General features: G+C 34.2%; 3 long non-coding RNA genes across 4 annotated transcripts in view; 1 reads left to right on the forward strand and 2 right to left on the reverse strand.

Moving 5' to 3' along the window:
- LOC128248143 (uncharacterized) overlaps window positions 1–5,848 on the reverse strand; it is a 41,284-nt gene that overhangs the window by 15,541 nt on the left and 19,895 nt on the right. The gene's annotated exons all lie outside the window — the stretch shown is intronic.
- The window catches only part of LOC106867368 (uncharacterized), a 37,362-nt gene that overhangs the window by 12,748 nt on the left and 18,766 nt on the right, over window positions 1–5,848 (forward strand). The window contains exons 1-2 of one of the 2 annotated variants that reach the window (XR_001409125.2): window positions 2,313–2,502; window positions 2,723–2,787. This is a non-coding gene — a long non-coding RNA (uncharacterized LOC106867368). Of the gene's footprint in view, window positions 1–2,312; window positions 2,503–2,722; window positions 2,788–5,848 lie in introns of those variants that run through there. The other variant, XR_008264427.1, reaches the window with a different exon arrangement.
- On the reverse strand, window positions 2,800–4,176 carry LOC128248144 (uncharacterized). The gene is made up of 2 exons (XR_008264429.1): window positions 3,138–4,176; window positions 2,800–2,984 (listed from the first exon to the last, which is right to left on the reverse strand). It is a non-coding gene; the product is annotated as an uncharacterized LOC128248144 (long non-coding RNA).

The raw sequence follows: 5,848 nt of genomic DNA on the forward strand, positions 1-5,848 counted from the left end.
ATATATATATATATATGACAGGCTTCCTTCAGTTTCCGTCTGCCAAATCCACTCATAAGGCTTTGGTCAGACCGAAGCTGTAGTGGAAGATACTTGCCTAAGGTGTCACACAGTGGGACTGAAGCAGGAACCATGTGGTTGGGAAGCAAGCTTCTTACCACACAGCTATGTCTGCACCTATATGGTACATAATATTTTGTTACATATCTGTTTAATTGGTATCTTAGCAACATGCTTCAGTTAGTCATGCATTTTTCACCATGTCTTCTTCTGATGAAATTCTAACCCCCAGCTTCTTTCCATTTGTAGTGAAACCAACTTGTTTAACCTTTCAAGTATGATGGAGAAATTGAAAACCAAGGACGATGCAATTTCTTACTTGCAAGAAAAGGGTGTTATCCCTAAAAGAAAAAAATTATGTACAAAGAGGCATTATATGAAAATACTTCACAGGAAAATTTTCTGGTGGTGTTCCTCAAAAGGATGCAATAAGTGTCTGTCAGAAAAGATACATGGTTGGAAGGTAGCACCCTTCCTCTTGGGACTGTACTGCTTTTCCTTTACTCACAGGTCAAGGAATTGACTTCAGTCCAGTTTTCTGTTGAAGAACTGGGGATGAGCCACTGCACAGTTGTTGATTACAACATCTATGTTCATGAAATATGTACAGAGGACCTACTCTACAACCCAGTTTAAATAGGCAGTCCTCGGAAGATTGTTGAGAGTGATGAAAGTCTTTTCAAGATAAATAAAAGTGAGGAAGGGTGCTTATTACCTGAGCAGTGGGTTGTGAGACAAAATATATTTTCCTTTGTCATGCCTTGTTGGAATCATGACATACTAGATGAATGCATACATCAGTCAGTTCTTCTAGAAGTCACAATTGTCAGCGACTTGTGGAGAGCCTGCTCTCACATTCCTGAAATTGATGGTTATAATTTTCAACATAGATTAGTGAACCACAGCATTGAGTTTATTAACTGGAAGGTGGTAGCCACACAATAGAAAAAGCACACGGGCCTGTGTAAAACAAAGGAATAAATGATCCTGTGGGACCCACCATTCTATGATTGACTCATACCTGCAAGTTTATGTAGCTCAGGAGATATGAAAATTTTAAGTTGTTTGAGAAACTCTTGGAGCATATCTCAAATTTTCATTCTTAAAATTTCACTACAACAATGTATTATTTACATGAATTGACGTTTGTTGTCGTAACATTTTGTATTTACTTTATTGTGACAGCTATCACACAAAAAATGCCTGCCCATCTTCCAAATCCTGTTTTCTGATTGGGTAGAAATGATCAAACTTTATATCTCTAATATTTTTCTAAAACAAATGAATAACAAAATCAGATTCAGCATGGAAAATTATATCAATATGCCAAATTTGAAAATTTTGACTTAATTTAAAAATTAAAAAAACTGTGAGAGCAATAGAAAATATCCAAAATTCCTATGTAGTATAATATAAAAACAAATTTTATATTGAGAAATATATGAACATTTAATTAAATAAATCAGTTTTCATTTATGTTAAATTAAATAAGACAATTTAAATTCTGCACTTTTCTATCACTTAGATTCTCTCAAATACTTAACTATTTGAAAAGTTTAATGTTGGAAGTAGTGAAAACCAGGTGTCTACAAACTATTGCTTTCTTTTGGTTAATCTAAAGGTAACTTTTCACAGAGGAAGGTATATAAATTAATCCTAGTATATTAGTGATACTTATTTTACCAAACCTGTAGCTGAACTCAGTTGTGGCGGACTAGTATCGAAAGATCGCCCTTTCTGATATCTAAGGGTGGATACTGATGTGTAGAAGTCTGTGTCCAAGTGTAATCCTGGAGAATTGAAGAAGCAAATTCACATTATCATGGCTTACTCATTTTGCCCCAGCTAAATTTGTCCTTTATATGCTCAAAGAGAACGGTGATAATTTTCTGAAATATGTTATAGTATTTTTAATGCATTTGGAGAAGGTCAATTGCTTAGCTGATGTAGTTTTGCAAGGTATTCAACATTTGTAAAAAAAGTCTATTGCTTACCACCCACCCACCTTGGGGATGGGGGGGGGCAGACAGAGGATCTTTGTGATTTTACTGTATTCGAAGTTTGAAAGTGTTTCGGTACCAAAAACACTACATAAAACACTACATAAAAAAATGTTGCCCGTAAAATCACAAAGATCCTCTGTCTGCCCCCCCCCCCAACATCGCTTGACAACCGATGCTGGTGTGTTTATATCCCCGTAACCTAGCGGTTTGGCAAAGAAGACCGATAAAATAAGTACTACGGTTCGACTACAGGCGGTGCTCAAGCATAGCCGCAGTCAAAATGACTGAAACGATTAAAAGAATAAATACATATGTGCGAGGGAAAATATGAATGTATTCCCTCTTGTTCTAACCAATTAGAACAAAGTTTGAGCGACACGTGACGTTAGAACATAGGGAGATAATTGTTTTAAAATGGCGTGATTTGTATTTTAATCAGGTCAGATATAAAAATGTGTTGTAATTTTTTTTTTTTACAATTGTATAAAGTATGGACCGTAAAAATGCATTATATACCATTTGTTTTGATTAAAATAAAATTTCTCTAATATATATAATATACTAGCTATTTCCCAGAAATGATATTTTTATATATATTTGATCGTTGATAATTTAGGATTTATTTGAACTTAGTAAAATGTTCGTTGTATTTATTACAGAAATAAGATAAGTAAAAGTGAGAACTATTTAAACGACTTTCGAACAACGAACTCGTAGGAATAAGGTAAGTCATATATTCATATTGAGGACAAACTTTTTACTAATACTTTTCTAAGCAGAAATTTATTTACAATACAATTCAACATCTATTATCTACAAGTTTCTTTTCAATAAGTTTAAAACGAAATAAAAAAATTTTTTGACGTTCAATATCATTTCCGATTGGTTCATTTCAAGGGCACTGACCTAGTTAACTTCGACCTAAAACAGTAAAAAAAAAGTCCGTTATAAGAGAGATTAACTAAGTAAATTATAAATAGTTTTGTTTTAATGATCATGTTTATATTTTGAAATAAAACTTAGAATTTAACTTTTTTTTTTAATCTTACATTAACAATTACAAAAAGGACTAACGCCTGTAGGGAAAGAAAATCAACACAGATAACGAAAAAAGTTTGCATTCCATGCAGAAATGAAACCTTCTGCTGTTTCAGGCAGAGCTCTTCGGTAGAGAAGAAACGAAACGTTAATTATTTGTCTTCTTTTTCTTCGATTGAATTCAAATTTGACGTGGCTGTTTGATTTGTTTTAATAGCGGAAGAAGTTTACGATGAAATCACATTTGTTCACATGTAAATTGAATCTTTTAAATCTAGGCGAAATTTTGGCACTGTCAGAAGCAAAAGTAGAAAAATCTAAACAATGAATGTTACTGCTGGTTTGAGTTGAAATCTGTTTCTTTGGCTACTGACTGGCCGGAGCTATCTAGCTATCTATCACTCGTCCACCTTCGTTTGTTTCCGTAGAATTTATCAAATTAGAAAAAAAAAACTTTTTGGCTACTTCCATCATGCTAGCTCCACACGAGGAGCATATTTTTGGGGTATTTAAAGTCCATGTCTCTTAAGCCAATTAATACTATTTTCTGTTGTAGCGATGGCAATATCGCGGTGAGTAATTCCAGCTTTGGATTACGCGTGGTGGTGCTGATTGGTGTATGTAATTTGTTTTTAAAAACAATAATGAATAATGCAAAAATATATTTATTTATAAAGTTTAAACTGAACATGAAATGAAATATATTTATTTATAAAGTTTAAACTGAATTTCATTTGTTTAAATTCTACGGAAACGCATTTTATAATTTGATAAATTCTACGGAAATGCATTTTCTAATTTGATAAATTCTACGGAAACAAACGAAGGTGGACGAGTGATAGATAGATAGAGAGAGAGAAAGAGATAGACAGATAGCTCCGGCCAGTCAGTAGCCAAAGAAACAGATTTCAACTCAAACCAGCAGTAACATTCCTTGTTTGAATTTTTCTACTTTCATTTCTGACAGCTAATACCATGACAGTGCAGAAATTTTTTGTTGTAATATATATTCAGATATAAAATGTATGCTTATATCTATATTTGTCTAATTATTTACAAGCACACACGAATGAAAACATTCTAAAATAATCACCTTTTCACAAACTTTCTATAATCGAAATGCCGGAAATAAAATCTTTCTCATTCATGTCAACACCAATCAGTTAAGGAGTGATATACTGAATGCTTACACAGTAAATTCTAAAATAAGTGAAATTTCCTTTCGTATATTTCCCATCCATCCCAACAAAAAAAAATTTCATGTCGCTTTAAAATTTATGCCATGCCATTTGAGTTATTTCCCTTCGCTCGTATTTTCTCCACATACATAGCTCACTGTACACACATAATCGTTTCGAATCACATTTAAGTTATGTTAGTATCACCTTTGAACTCAGCCTGCTAGAAATAGCAGCTAAATTTCCCTTAAGTCATACTGTACCACATCAAAAAGAACAGTAAACTCACTTTGTTTAATGTGGTTGGCTTAGTTTGTAACTGGAGCACCCGGGCCGAACTGGGGCTAATTACCAAAACACAGTATTGTATTTTCTTCAAGTCATTTGAAAATTATTTTACTTAACTCCTGTATGTGAAAATAGGTAAACATTTCCCTAACAAGGCTCATTAATAAAACAAAAAACACTCCACTCCACCCAGAAAACTAGTAAAACGCGTTAAAAAAGATATAACGATCAAAGATAGAAAGTTTATGGATGAGGCCCACATTGTATAGTCGTGAAAGAAATTATGCTTCACCTGGAGCGTATTACGTCAACCCGAAACCTAAATTACGAAACCTAAAACCAATTACGAGATTTTTTTTTATAAACGCACCGATTCAGCTAAGCCTTAAATTATTTGCTTTGCTTTTTTAACCTATCAGCAATAATTTTCCTTTACACTTTTGAGAATTCTCTTGTTGTTTTAATTCGATATCTGTGTGTGTACTGTATTTACTTGTGTATAAATAATTATGTGTGTTGGTGTTAAATCCTGGTACAAATTTTTTTCCTTTCATAGTTTTAGTTTTGCCTCGTGTTTAAGTCGCACTTCAACTAGTGCGAGTTATACACAAGTATATAAATGTCCGCTTTCCCTGCTTACATGAGTTAGACGGGGCGCTAATCTAAGTTTTTCAGAGTTACTGGTGTTTTAGATTGGTTGGCGGACCGCATCTCGTCCGTATTTACAGTGTACTGGGTGCCTATTATTAAAGTATCAGCACTAGGTAAGTTCCTTTGATCCCATGTCTCCATTCGCCCACTCGCCAATCACTTTACAGAAAACCCTGGATGGATTTTATTATGGGTAAATTTTTACAAATGCACCCGCACACGGTTCACTAAGAAAAATAAAACCTCGGATTTTTTGCGTGGAATAAAGCAACCTGAACTCCTAATGCCGCAACCCCCTTATTTTTGTTCAGAAAATAGGTGGGTGGGGATACTTGGACCCCCCTTCTGGAATCATTGGAAAATGCTTTGGTGGACATTGGAATTAGACACTGAGGGAAAATGGCTGTAACTTTTTTATTTTTTAAGTTAGTCGATTTTCGTTTTCGATAATGTGTTCTATATGTCCCGGTCATGCGATTCCCCCTAAAACATTTTTTTTGCGATTTCGCCCCACCCACCCTCGGGGGGGAATTTCATTGTGTTCTACATGTCCAGGTCGTACGAGTAGCCTTCTCGCAACTTAGATATGAAAATGAACGGCTTCAATTTATATTGAAACAGAAAAAGGAT

The sequence above is a fragment of the Octopus bimaculoides genome, chromosome 6, assembly GCF_001194135.2.
Source record: "Octopus bimaculoides isolate UCB-OBI-ISO-001 chromosome 6, ASM119413v2, whole genome shotgun sequence".
In the NCBI taxonomy this organism is placed as follows: domain Eukaryota; kingdom Metazoa; phylum Mollusca; class Cephalopoda; order Octopoda; family Octopodidae; genus Octopus; species Octopus bimaculoides.